The sequence below is a fragment of the Salmo trutta genome, chromosome 20 (assembly GCF_901001165.1).
Source record: "Salmo trutta chromosome 20, fSalTru1.1, whole genome shotgun sequence".
Classification (NCBI taxonomy): Eukaryota; Metazoa; Chordata; class Actinopteri; order Salmoniformes; family Salmonidae; genus Salmo; species Salmo trutta.
The window spans coordinates 38,318,375-38,331,044 of record NC_042976.1 but is presented as its reverse complement, the minus strand read 5'-3'; the positions used below and the strand labels follow the sequence as shown (position 1 = coordinate 38,331,044).

The following is a 12,670-nucleotide window of genomic DNA, read 5'->3' as shown; positions in this document are numbered from 1 at the left end:
CCCGCATGGGTTGATTTTGGGACCTGTCCTCTTCACTATTTATACAGTGCATTCGGAAAGTATTCAGACCCCTTGAGTTTTTCCACATTTTGTTACATTACAGCCTTACTCTAAAATTGATTGAATTATAGTTTTTTCCTCTTCAATCTACACACGATACCCCATAATGACAAAGTGAAAACAGGTTTTTTGAAATATTTGCACCTTTATAAATTTTTTAAACAGAAATACCTTATTTACATAAGTATTCAGACTCTTTGCTATGAGACTCTAAATTTAGCTCAGGTGCAAACCTGTTTCCATTGATCATCCTTGAGATGATTCTACAACTTGATTGGAGTCCACCTGTTGTAAATTAAAGTGATTGGACATGATTTGGAAAGGCACACACCTGACTATATAATGTCCCACAGTTGACTGAATGTCAGAGGAAAAACCAAACCATGAGGTTGAAGGAATTGTCCATAGAGCTCCGAGACAGGATTGTGTCGAGGCAACAGATATGGGGCAGAGTACCAAAAAATGTATGCAACATTGAAGGTCCCCAAAGAACACAGTGGCCTCCATAATTCTTAATGGAAGAAGTTTGGAACCACAAAGAACCTTCCTAGAGCTGGCCGCCTGGCCAAACTGAGCAATCAGGGGAGAAGGCCTTGGTCAGGGAGGTGACCATGAACCCAATGGTCCCTCTGACAGAGCTTCTCTGTGGAGATGGGAGAACCTTCCAGAATGACAACCATCTCTGCAGCACTCCACCAATCAGGCTTTTATGGTAGAGTGGCCAGACGGAAGCCACTCAGTAAAAGGCACATGACAGCCGCTTGGAGTTTGCCAAAAAGCACAAAAAGACTCTCAGACCATGAGAAACAAGATTCTCTGGTCTGATGAACCAAGATTGAACTCTTTGGCCTGAATGCCAAGCGTCACATCTGGAGGAAACCTGGCATTAATCCCTACGGTGAAGCCTGGTGTTGCAGCATCATGCCGTGAGGGTGTTTTTCAAGCGGCAAGGACTGGGAGACTAGTCAGGATCGAGGGAAAGATGAACAGAGCAAAGTACAGCGAGATCTTTGATGAAAACCTGCTCCTCAGACTAGGGTGAAGAGTTGTCTTCCAACTAGACAACAACCTTAAGCACACAGCCAGGAGTAGTGGCTTCGGGACAAGTCTCTGAATGTCCTTGAGTGGCCCAGCCAGAGCCCAGACCTGAACACGACCGAACATCTCTGGAGAGACCTGAAAATAGCTGTGCAGCTCTCCATCCAACCTGACAGAGCTTGAGAGGATCTGTAGAGAAGAATGGGAGGAACTCCCCAAATACAGGTGTGCCAAGCTGGTAGCGCCATACCCAAGAAGACTGGAGGCTGTAATCACCGCCAAAAGTGGTTCATGTAAATGTTATGTAAATGTAATATATATATATATACAAAACAGATATGTTTTTATAAATTAGCAAACATTTCTAAATACCTGTTTTGCTTTGTAAATCAGCCTTTAGTTTTAACGCCCCCCCTCGTTTTCGAATAATTTACAAACTTCATTAAAATGTTGAATCCTTGGTGCCAATAGGGCAGTTTAGAACACTGATGAGGGATGAATTCCCTGAGGTTTGCAAGTGTTTTGGTGGTTTATTTGTGTTTAGATCTGGTGTGTCTGATTCTGCAGTATCCTGTTGTTTCTTTTTTGCTGTTTTGTTGATTAACCACCCATGACTGTATTTGTTTGTGATAGAGACATGCTCGTTGCATTCATCCATTTTCAGCTCTGTGGCCTTCACCAATTGATATTCCAAGTCAATATTTTATCATTTAAATTAAATTATTTAACACAATACAACAAGTATTTAATAAGGCCTTATTTTGAGGGCCTAGTTTTACCCAATACAGTGGTCTGAAACTCATGTTTTACAAACCTGCAAGTCACATTATGATGGCTTGCGAAATGATGTGTAATTCCTATTAGAATCCAGCCACAGTGTGGATATTCAACATTTCAATTTGTATTCAGCCACAACCTGCATTCAGAATGACTGTTCAGCCGAACCCCCCCAGAATGAGATTAAGCTATGAGTCTACCTAAACCATCTAACTGGAACAACCATTTCGGTAACAGGTGCATAAGTCCAAGTAACAGATTGGAATAGTTTAGAAAAATGTATGTTATTTATATTGAGTAGCATAAGATTAATTAATCAATCAAAACATAGATATTGAAACAAATAATTCTAAAAGTCAACCTGCAATAGAGCATGCTGGGAAATATGATAATGATAGGTGTGGTTTTGGTTAAACACTGTTTCTTAACACAAACACTGGGGTTCTTTTAAACCAATAAGTGTTAATTTAACAGCTGAATCAACACTAGAAATGTTACACTGAAAAATCATACTAGATAAAACTCGCCAATTTGCTGTTTAGCTTTCCCTATCTCTGAGTCACCACTTTCTAACTTTTCTCCTCTTTCTCTCTCTCTCTCTCTGTCTCGGTCTCTCTCTTCCTCAATTAAATTCAAGGGGCTTTATTGCATAGGAAACATATGTTAACGCAAGTGAAGTAGATAATAAACAAAGTGTAGTAAACAATCTCTCTCTCTCTCCTCTCTCTCTCTCTCTCTCTCTCTCTCTCTCCTCTCTCTCTCTCTCTCCCTCTCTCTCTCTCTCTCTCTCTGTCTCTCTCTCTCGTCTCTCTCTCTCTGTCTCCCTTCTCTCTCTCTCTCTGTCTCTCTCTCTCTTCTCTCTCTTGTCTCTCTCTCTCTCTCTCTCTCCTCTCTGTCTCCTCTCTCTCCATCTCTATTTATTTCGGTGAGTCACCTCTTCCTATTCTTACCCTCTTTCTATCTCAATATCCCTCTCATGCCTGCTGAAATCCTATTGACTCATTACACCAAATTAAATAATTCAAGGATAGTTGAAATTTGGTTTAAATTGACTCTACTGGGAGTTATCTTAACCCTCGAGAGAGTGATACGCTCCCTGCAGTTAGTGTGATAACTGGAGTTCATTGGGAAGGAGTACTTTTAACTTAATGAAAGGGAAACGTCATGATTTTCAATGTCATATTCAGCATCTTCAGCATCAGCCCAATATCAACATTTGTGAAAATGGTGCGTTTCTATGTTTTGTAGTAAAAGAAGAGAGAAAGATCATTTTCAATGACATCATCAACCAGTTAGCAGACAATTACTAATGCCAAATTCACACGATGAACACCGATGATGTCATTATAAACACGTATCTTCTTCTGTTTTTACAACAAAACATAGAAATGCACCATTTTCACATGTAGATGTTGGGGTGGTGCTGGAGATGAGGAATATGTAGAACATTTTGAAGTTTCCCTTTAAGAGTAACCAGGGACAGTTAAATATGTAAAAATAATTCCCAGCATGCTCTTGTAACGCGCGGGATATGAACTCAGGTCTCCCAGGGGAGCAACCAATGTCTTAGACCAAGAGGAAATGTCCTTTTGGGCTGAGGGCAGACACTGGTTTTGAAGTTCACAGGCGGGTCTACTTCGTCACGCAACCTTGTCCGACACATTCACCCCCCTTTGACCCCCCCCCACGAGAGTCCGCAGCACATTTGGCGCCAATGTAACACTCTGGATATGAACCTGCGTCTCCCATGGGAGCAACCACCGTCTTAGAGCGTTAGGCTAAGAAGAAAATGCCTTTTGGACTGACCGTGGCCGACTCATGTCCACTACACTCTGTTGCAGGTTGATTTTAAAACTTTTTCAAGATCTGTGTTTTCTCTTGTACATTGAATGTTTCTTTATCTGATGCTACACAAAGATACGATACATGCAACTAATCCAATCTGGAAGTGGTTGGATTCATAGCAACTGTTAGTGAGATAGTTGTTCCAGTTTGACGTAGGTAGTCTCCATGGACTGTATTGTCTTCCCTACTCTGACAGGTGTTCTGAATGCAAGTTAGGGGTGATGTGAAAGTGCCAGTTATCTTCCTGTAAGATGACTTCCAACAGAAATTGGATATCTTATTGCAAAACACCATAATGTGAAACATTCAGAAGTATTCAAATAAGGCTTTTGTAGCAGGGGTCATTTAAAGGGGAACAAGGCGCAGCGTGTAGAGTCCTCATATTACTTTTAATGAATATATTTTATACAAAACGACCGACAACAGTTCCGTCAGGTGAACTACACTAAACAGAAAAACCCCCTGTCACGCCCTGCCCTACCCTACTATAGAAAATGACATCTTACTAGGGTCAGGACGTGACAGCTTTACACACTTATTACTCAAAGGAAGTCAACTGAAAGAACAATGTACTCTGCTGCAGTTGATTGTTGATTTAAAAACAACACAGAAAAGTGTAAAATGGCAAGTGAGTTGATTAAAAATGATACTGAAATTAGTAAAATGGCAATTGGAGTTCAATTCAAGAAACTCTCAGAGTTTGATATTTACTCCATTTAGTGTCATTTTAACTCCAAAAATACCAACCCCATAACCAAAATAGTGTTACATTTGACTCCATAGGAGTTGAATTAACTCATGCGATTTCACTATGTGGGTGTCATCTTATTTTGTATGCATCCACAACCCAGCTATATTGTACACTAACTGATTCACTAGGAATGGGTCATTTGCTTGTTTAACAAACTCCTTTACTATAAGCTTTAGTGCCAAGTTGGCACCGATCAAAACTCAATCTCAACCCCAGTTGGCCAACCTCTTCTATGTCTCTGGGTAGCATACACAAGGGCACAGCCCAGCTGCTGTATTAACAACCATACTGTAAGTGAATGCATCCCAAATGGCACTCTAGTCCCTACATAGTGCCCTATAGGCCTGGTCACAACAGTAGTGCACTATATAGGGCATACGGTGCCATTGGGATACAAGCAGTGCGAGCAGGCTGGCACAGAGGTAATGATCCATCTTAGACAGCAGCAGCCATTCTGGCATCTCCTGTCCTGGCTGTGTGTGTGTCTCTGTAGTGGCTCCCATGCAGTCTGGATCCCATGTGTGTGTTTATCAAACTAATTAAACCAGGACCAATTAACAGGCAACCATGCAGAGAGCACAATTAGACCTAAGACCCATACCATCCATCCTTCTCTCTCCTTTCATACCATCCCTTCTTCTCTTTTCCCTCATACCATCCATCCTTCTCTCTCCCTTTCATACCATCCCTTCTCTCTCTTTTCCCTCATACCATCCATCCATCCTTCTCTCTCCCTTTCAGACCATCCCTTCTCTCTCTTTTCCCTCATACCATCCATCCTTCTCTCTCCCTTTCAGATACCATCCCTTCTCCTCTCTTTTCCCTCATACCATCCATCCTTCTCTCTCCCTTTCATACCATCCCTTCTCTCTCTTTTCCCTCATACCATCCATCCTTCTCTCTCCCTTTCATACCATCCTTCTCTCTCTTTTCCCTCATACCCATCCATCCTTCTCTCTCCCTTTCATACCATCCTTCTCTCTCTTTCCCTCATAGACCATCCATCCTTCTCTCTCCCTTTCATACCATCCTTCTCTCTCTTTTCCCTCATACCATCCATCCTTCGCTCTCCCTTTCATACCATCCCTTCTCTCTCTTTTTCCCTCATACCATCCATCCTTCTCTCTCCCTTTCATATCATCCCTTCTCTCTCTTTTCCCTCATACCATCCATCCTTCTCTCTCCCTTTCATACCATCCCTTCTCTCTCTTTCCCTCATACCATCCATCCTTCTCTCTCCCTTCATACCATCCCTTCTCTTCTTTTCCCTCATACCATCCATCTTCTCTCTCCCTTTCATACCATCCCTTCTCTCTCTTTTCCCTCATACCATCCATCCTTCTCTCTCCTTTCATACCATCCTTCTCTCTCTTTTCCCTCATACCATCCATCCTTCTCTCTCCCTTTCATACCATCCTTCTCTTCTTTCCCTCATACCATCCATCCTTCTCTCTCCCTTTCATACCATCCTTCTCTCCTTTTCCCTCATACCATCCATCCTTCTCTCTCCCTTTCATACCATCCCTTCTCTCTCTTTCCCTCATACCATCCATCCTTCTCTCCCTTTCATACCATCCCTTCTCTCTCTTTTCCCTCGTACGATCCTTCTCTCTCTTTTCCCTCGTACCCTCCTTCTCTCTCTTTTCTCCTTTCATTCCCTCCCTCTTCTCTTCTACTCCTTCATGAAACTAAATGCAGACCCCTTGGCATGGTGTCACTGGTTGGAGCAACAGTCCCGCAATGTTTTCATGAGTTGTGTTTCTTATGGCATTGTTCCGAGTTTTGTCACACCTTTCGTGGCATGTAACATGTTCAGGGGCCTGTGCCAGTCATTACGGAGAGGGGAGACTGGAGGGAAAGAAGGATGAGTGGTAGGCAGGGCGCCAGGGAAAGAGGGATGAGAAGAATGAGTTACGGTCCCCCCTCGCTTGTCACCCCCCTTCTCCCTCATCAACCACCTCCTCCCTCCTGGGAACGAATGGGAAATGGTACGGTCACGGATTGTTAATTCTGCCGGTCCCCCCGCCGCCCACGAGCCCTGCTCAGCCGAACCCCCCCCCCCCCCCCCCCCCCCCCCCTACCCCACACAGCACAGACACGCCTGTCGCATGCCTTGCACCGCTCCTTCACTGGTGATAATGTGCATGGAGAATACACATGGAGGGAGCATAGAGGCTGACACAGCTAGACACACTCTGAGTTTCAAAGGTAGGCATACACACACGCACGCACCACACACACACACACACACACACACACACACACACACACACACACACACACACGAGGCCATTCTTGCTAATGTTCTTGAAATGGGCTTGTTTAAAAGGCTTTTGGGATGTGATTACCTGCAGTATTGATTTTGATTAGAAGTGCCTCCCTAACTAGAGAGAAAAAAGAGATACCCAGCCAATCTCAATTCAAGTGGACAGCCACAGCTGTACTTAACATATTGGCTGGGCCCTGGAAACAGATCTTTCGGCCATCTACTCTTCATCCTCTGAACATGGAAGGCCCTGTCCAGCACTCGATTTTACTCCGAATTGCTCAACGTTGTTGCCGTGGTGTTAGCCATAGCATGTATTAGGTATTGATCTGCTGTTTGACAAGCACGGTGCCTACATGTTTAGCTGTTTTATATCACACTGTTTATCGTGTCTGGGACTAAAATTAGAGGTCCCATGACCTTGTCCTTGTTGGAGGTGTGTGTCTGTGTGTGTGGTGTGTGTGTGTGTGTGTGTTTTGTGTGTGTGTGTGTGTGTGTGTGTGTGTGTGAGGTGGCTGAAAAAGCAGTAGCACACCTCCTGTGGTACAGATGTATCTGTCCCTTACACCTTGTGTTGTCCCCTTATGTAGTCAACCAGAACCCTGCCTCTACAGCCACACACCTCTGTTCTACTGCAGATGGAGAGCAGGGCATCAAACATACTGTACTGGCTGAACACTGGTTGGGTTGGCATCGTTCATTAGTGTGTGTATGAGGGGGGATTTGTGTAGAAACAAACATAATCAAATAGCACTTTGGTTTCCACTGGGATGTGGGAAATTGTTTTTGGCTATCATTTGCTTTGCTTTGAGATATAATTGTTCTGGAGATATAATTGCTCTGGAGATTGATTCTTATAGAGATATAAATGTTATGTCCATCCCCACCGCTAAATAGAGAATAGGGCGCAATTTGGGATGCAGGCCACTGTGTGTCTCAAAGTGACCTGATATCCTCTCTTGGGGTCCCTTCATTACTCCATCCCTCGGCATGTTCTTTTTGACACAGAGAGAGAACTTCCACAACAATAACAACCCACTGGGCAAAAACTGAGTGAATCATCATTAAAAAAATATACAATTGTGATGACGTTGAATCAATGTGGAAAACTGGTTGGATTTGCAAAAGTCATCAACATAAGGGAATTTTGTCTTTTTTTCACCCAACTTTGAACCTAAATCCAAATAAAAAATGTTGTGTTCGTTCACGTTGATTCCCGTTAGTTGAAAACTCAAACCAAATGTAAGTCAAAACTAAACGTTAAACTGAAATCCGTGCCCAGTAGGAAAGCTGTCTGAATTCACCCCCCCCCCCCACACACACTCCACCCTCCTGTTTCTCCAATCATGTGACTCGTTGTTTAAGAGAGGCTACTCTGGAAGGTTAGGCATATTATCTGGGGACAGAGATGACAGAATGGGTGTAAGTGTGGCTTTACAAGACTACTAATGTACTTGATTCACTTCACTCCGGAATTCAGTGTTAATAAAGGAATGTTACTGACCTAGAGAGTTCATTTCATTCCATATTTTATTACACCTAACCAGGAGAATAATGTTTTCAGTGTCCTGCCCTGCAGCCTACGACTGTTATATAATTTCTAAATATTCAGCTGTTCCACTGGCGGTCGGTGCCGTTTCAGATGAGGGAGGACTATATATTTTTTAATGAGCATGTCCTTATTTCTACTACAGCCTATTGGATGACTGTCATTCTTATTCCGCTCTCACCTGCTCAGAGTAACGTCGATAGGTTTAGGCTACTACATGATTCTCTAATTTTCCCTGTACCCATCATGAGGTTGCTACAACCTAGTCTATGAATGAAGTTTAGAACGTAGGCGCACACAGGTCGGGAGAAAACTTAGAGTGATAAAGGTGGCAGACAGTGACACATTTAATACGCCTTGCACACTCTTGCCTGCACACTCTTTCATAGCAGCCACATACAAACAGCATGATCACTTTGCTCGTATATTCCTATTCGCATCTATATGCTCTCCTCGTCTCACCTTTTCCCTTCACTTGTGGACTTCAGTGCACAACACATCAGCTGTCTGTGACCAGGAAAACATCTTTCCAAGCCAAACCTTCATATCATAACCAATAACCGCTACACACAGCCTAGATTGTTGTGGTCACCATATTAGCTAACGTCATACGTTAACATACTACTTAGAACTAACCGCGTTAGTAAACTCGCTACAATCATGCAGTGCAGGTGACAGTCAGCAAGCATTTACACCGGCGGGCCACAGTTGCGATAAATTCATAAAACTAAAGCTTACCTTGACTTGTAAGAGTTACGGTGTTGTGATAGCCATAGCCAGCTAGCTAAAATAGCATCTCTCTCTGTTTCAGCCGGGTGTTTGAGTAGGCTAAACTAGCTAGCTGCATTTGCTAGCTCAGTGAAAGTGAAAAGATATAACAAATCTAGCTAGCTCTCTCTCTCTTGCTTCTCCTTTATTTTGAAGAAATGAATTTGTTCAAAATGGTTCAACTATTGTCTTTCTCTCTTTGAGTCAACAACTCACCACATTTGATGCACGGCCATTCAAGCTAGCTGTATCTTATCCTTTCAGTATTAGATTGATTTTCTTATCCTTTGATTGGGTGGACAACATTTCAGTTCATGTTGCCAGACCTCTGATAGGTAACAGGACGTCCTCCGGAAGTGTCATAATTACGGTGTAATTCTATGGAAGGGGGTGAGAACCATGAGCCTCCTAGGATTTATATTGAAGTCAATGTACCAAGAGGAGAACGGAAACTAGCTGTCCTCCAGCTACACCATTGTGCTACCCTACAGAGTGCTGTTGAGGCTACTGTAGACCTTCATTGCAAAACAATTATTTGGTGACGTGAATATATTTAGTATAGTTTTATCTAAAAGGGTAACTTTTTAAACGTTTCACTGTTTTTATTTTTATTGAATTCACTGAGGAGGATGGTCCTCCCCTTCCTCCTCTGAGGAGTCTCCACTGGTTCGTTCAGTGTTTTTTCATGTTTATCCTGCTCATACAGTCGGTGCTAGACATGGTCCTGTCCTATGCCAATGCATCCTACTGTGTGTGTGTATTTTTCTGTGTCTGCCAATGCGTGCAAGTGTGTGTGTGTGTGCAAATGTGTGTGTGTGTGTGCAAATGTGTGTGTGTGCGCTAGACATTGTCCTGTGCTATGCCAATGCATTCTACTTCCTGGTTGCTTCCTTGACTCTGTGATGTCATCAGCCTGGGACGGCCTGGTGTGGACTGCTATAGCCAGCATGAAAGTGGAGCCGCTGTCCTCCAGCTACAGTTCCTCATCAACGAGGTAAGACTAATTATATTCTATTCAAGGTAAGATTCCCTCCCTGGTACCTTCATATAACAATCTTCTCAGTAGTCTACAAGCAGTGTTTCCCATTTCCAGTCCTCGAGTATCCCCAACAACACACATTTATGTTGTTACCCTTGACAAACTCACCCGATTCAACTCATTGAGGGCTTGATGATTAGTTGACACGTTGATTCAGGTGTGCTTGTCCTGGGCTACAACAAAAATGGAAAACACTGGTCGACAGGCCTCTTCTCCTTGCCTCTCATCTGAAAATATAGTATGGGTGAAGGCAATATGGCCAACAAACATGAAGTGCATCTCCAGTTCACCCATCTGAGAACACATCATCTGTAATAGAAGCTAAGAGTTCTACCATTCCTCTTCATACTTTGAATTTAGCTCTGTTCTAAATCTTGTTCTGGGCAGATACATTCACAGTTCACAGACTCCCTATTGATTTCAAACCTTGACTCGACACTCTTTTAGGATGGTTATGACTAATGGTAGCGCTGTTATTTAGCAACTATGAGGGGTGTGGAGCGGGGGAGATGGATGGGGGGTGGGAGATGGGGGATATGGAGGGGTGTTTGGTGGGAGAAGATGGGGCTTTATGAGGGGTGGATGGGTGGGGAGGGAGATGGGGTTTGTGGACGGGTGGAGAGGTAGATGGGTGGGGGAGATGGGAGGGGTGGATGAGTGGGGCGAGATGGAGGGTCCTGCAGAGAGGAAGGCTGCTGGAACATGGCTGTCATTGGCTATGACCTCTTGACATCTCTCCTCTCTCAACCCACACACTCTCGCTCCAACAAGATCCCATCGTTTCCCTTCCAAATTCGCCGTATTGTGGGATGAACGTCTGTTTTTGACACATTAATTCTGCGCAGTTACAGGGTTAATTCCGCGTGGTTACAGGGTTAAAACAGAAAAAAGAACTGAAAGGTTAACAGTTTAGGCATTCATTCTTAAAACAAAATAAAACAAAATAAATTCTTAAAACAAAATAATTAAAAAACAACTGGCTATTACCATCAAGTATTCTCACGGCGAGCTAGAGCATTTTGAACTGTGGTGGCTCAGTGGTCTGAGTAGCAGACTTCGACTACGAGCATCACGAGTTCGTCTCCCTCCACTCACTGTCACTTTCCGTAATACGCCCCCCTTAGTAATTGGGTGTGTGTGTGTGGTGGGGTGGGGGGGTAAGCACAGCTGCAGCAGTGTAGTAGTTCTTCATGTGTGTGATGGGGTGGCTAATTACTGTGACAAGAAGGAAGGAAGGGGGTCATTAATGTCTTTATCCTGTGTGGAGGGAGAGTGTGATATAGGAAAGAGAGGGAAGAGGTACAGAGAGGGAAAGGAGAGAAAGACAGGGAGAGAGAGAGAGAGAGGAGAGATATTGATAGATGTTAGAGTTGGCTCTTTTCATACCCATTCATGTGAAGCAAGAAGCATATTTTCCCTTCAGAATGTGGATAATATAATCACTATGTGTAGTGTAGGGATGTGCGTGGTTATTTGAATGTTCAAATATCCAAAACAAACATTAGTATTCAAATACTTGTGAGTATTGGCTTTTGTGAGGAAGAAAATATGAATTTAAGGCATATTCTACCACCGAAATGTATTTTTCTAAATGAAATTAAAATATCCATGTGACATTGTTTCAGACAAGGATATCATGACATGTCAAATTATTAATTTAATAAAACAACTAACTTCTCAATGTAGTGTTTATCACTTGCACTCCATGAAAAGCCCTTAAAAAGGCCAGTAGCCGACCGGTACGTGTGTAGCTTGTTGTTTATGTTGGCCAATCAAAGCAGCAGTAGTGAGTGGAGTGAGAGTTCACAAAACATGGAATAAAAGGACAGAATTAAAAGTTAGTGAAATAAAAAGGATTAGGCTACATCGAGCAACCAACGGGTTAGACGACTCAACTCAACTCCACGATTTACGAGCTACAGTCCGCCCACACTAGTCGCCACTCAACTCCACCGTCAATCGTAGAGTTGAGTTTAGTAGGCTACCAACAGATAGGCTGTTGTTTTATCTGAATGGGGTTGGGGAGAAAGTGCAGCATGTGGCCTCAAAGCCTAGCTAGTTTGGCAATAGAGCTCCAGCCTCTCTCCCTTACACAGTAGTGATCAGATTAAAAACGTAAGTAACAAAAAAAACACAAGTATTTAGAATATCCGTCAAATATTAATGATGCTAATCGAATAGTGAAATTATTTCAAACCCCCATAGTTTGGTGTACTGATGAAAACACAACTATCGAAAGCAGAGCAGAATGTTTTATTCAAAACCAATGTAAAAAAATTCTGATGTACTGTATACTCCACACATCAAATCAATGTCTGATAATCACATTTTCTTGTATGTGTAAACTAGTTCCACACATATAATACTGTGTACCGTACATTGACACAGACATGTACACAAATACAGTGCTTTAGAAAGTATTCATACCCCTTGACTTATTAAACATGTTGTGTTACAGCCTGAATTCAAAATGGATTGAATATATGTTTTCTCTCACCCATCTACACACAATACCCCATGATGACAAGTTGAAAACACAGAAATATCTCATTTAAATACAGAAATATGTCACGTCCT

At 42.8% G+C, this 12,670-nt stretch overlaps 1 protein-coding gene across 3 annotated transcripts in view; it reads left to right on the top strand.

Annotated features, from left to right (window-relative positions):
- The window catches only part of stxbp5l (syntaxin binding protein 5L), a 325,027-nt gene that overhangs the window by 171,599 nt on the left and 140,758 nt on the right, over positions 1 to 12,670 (top strand). Inside the window, exon 1 of one of the 3 annotated variants that reach the window (XM_029703159.1) lies at positions 9,910 to 10,048. The exons of the other annotated variants lie outside the window; for them this stretch is intronic. The gene's annotated coding sequence lies outside the window, so the exon portion shown is untranslated. Of the gene's footprint in view, positions 1 to 9,909; positions 10,049 to 12,670 lie in introns of those variants that run through there. 3 annotated transcript variants of the gene reach the window in all.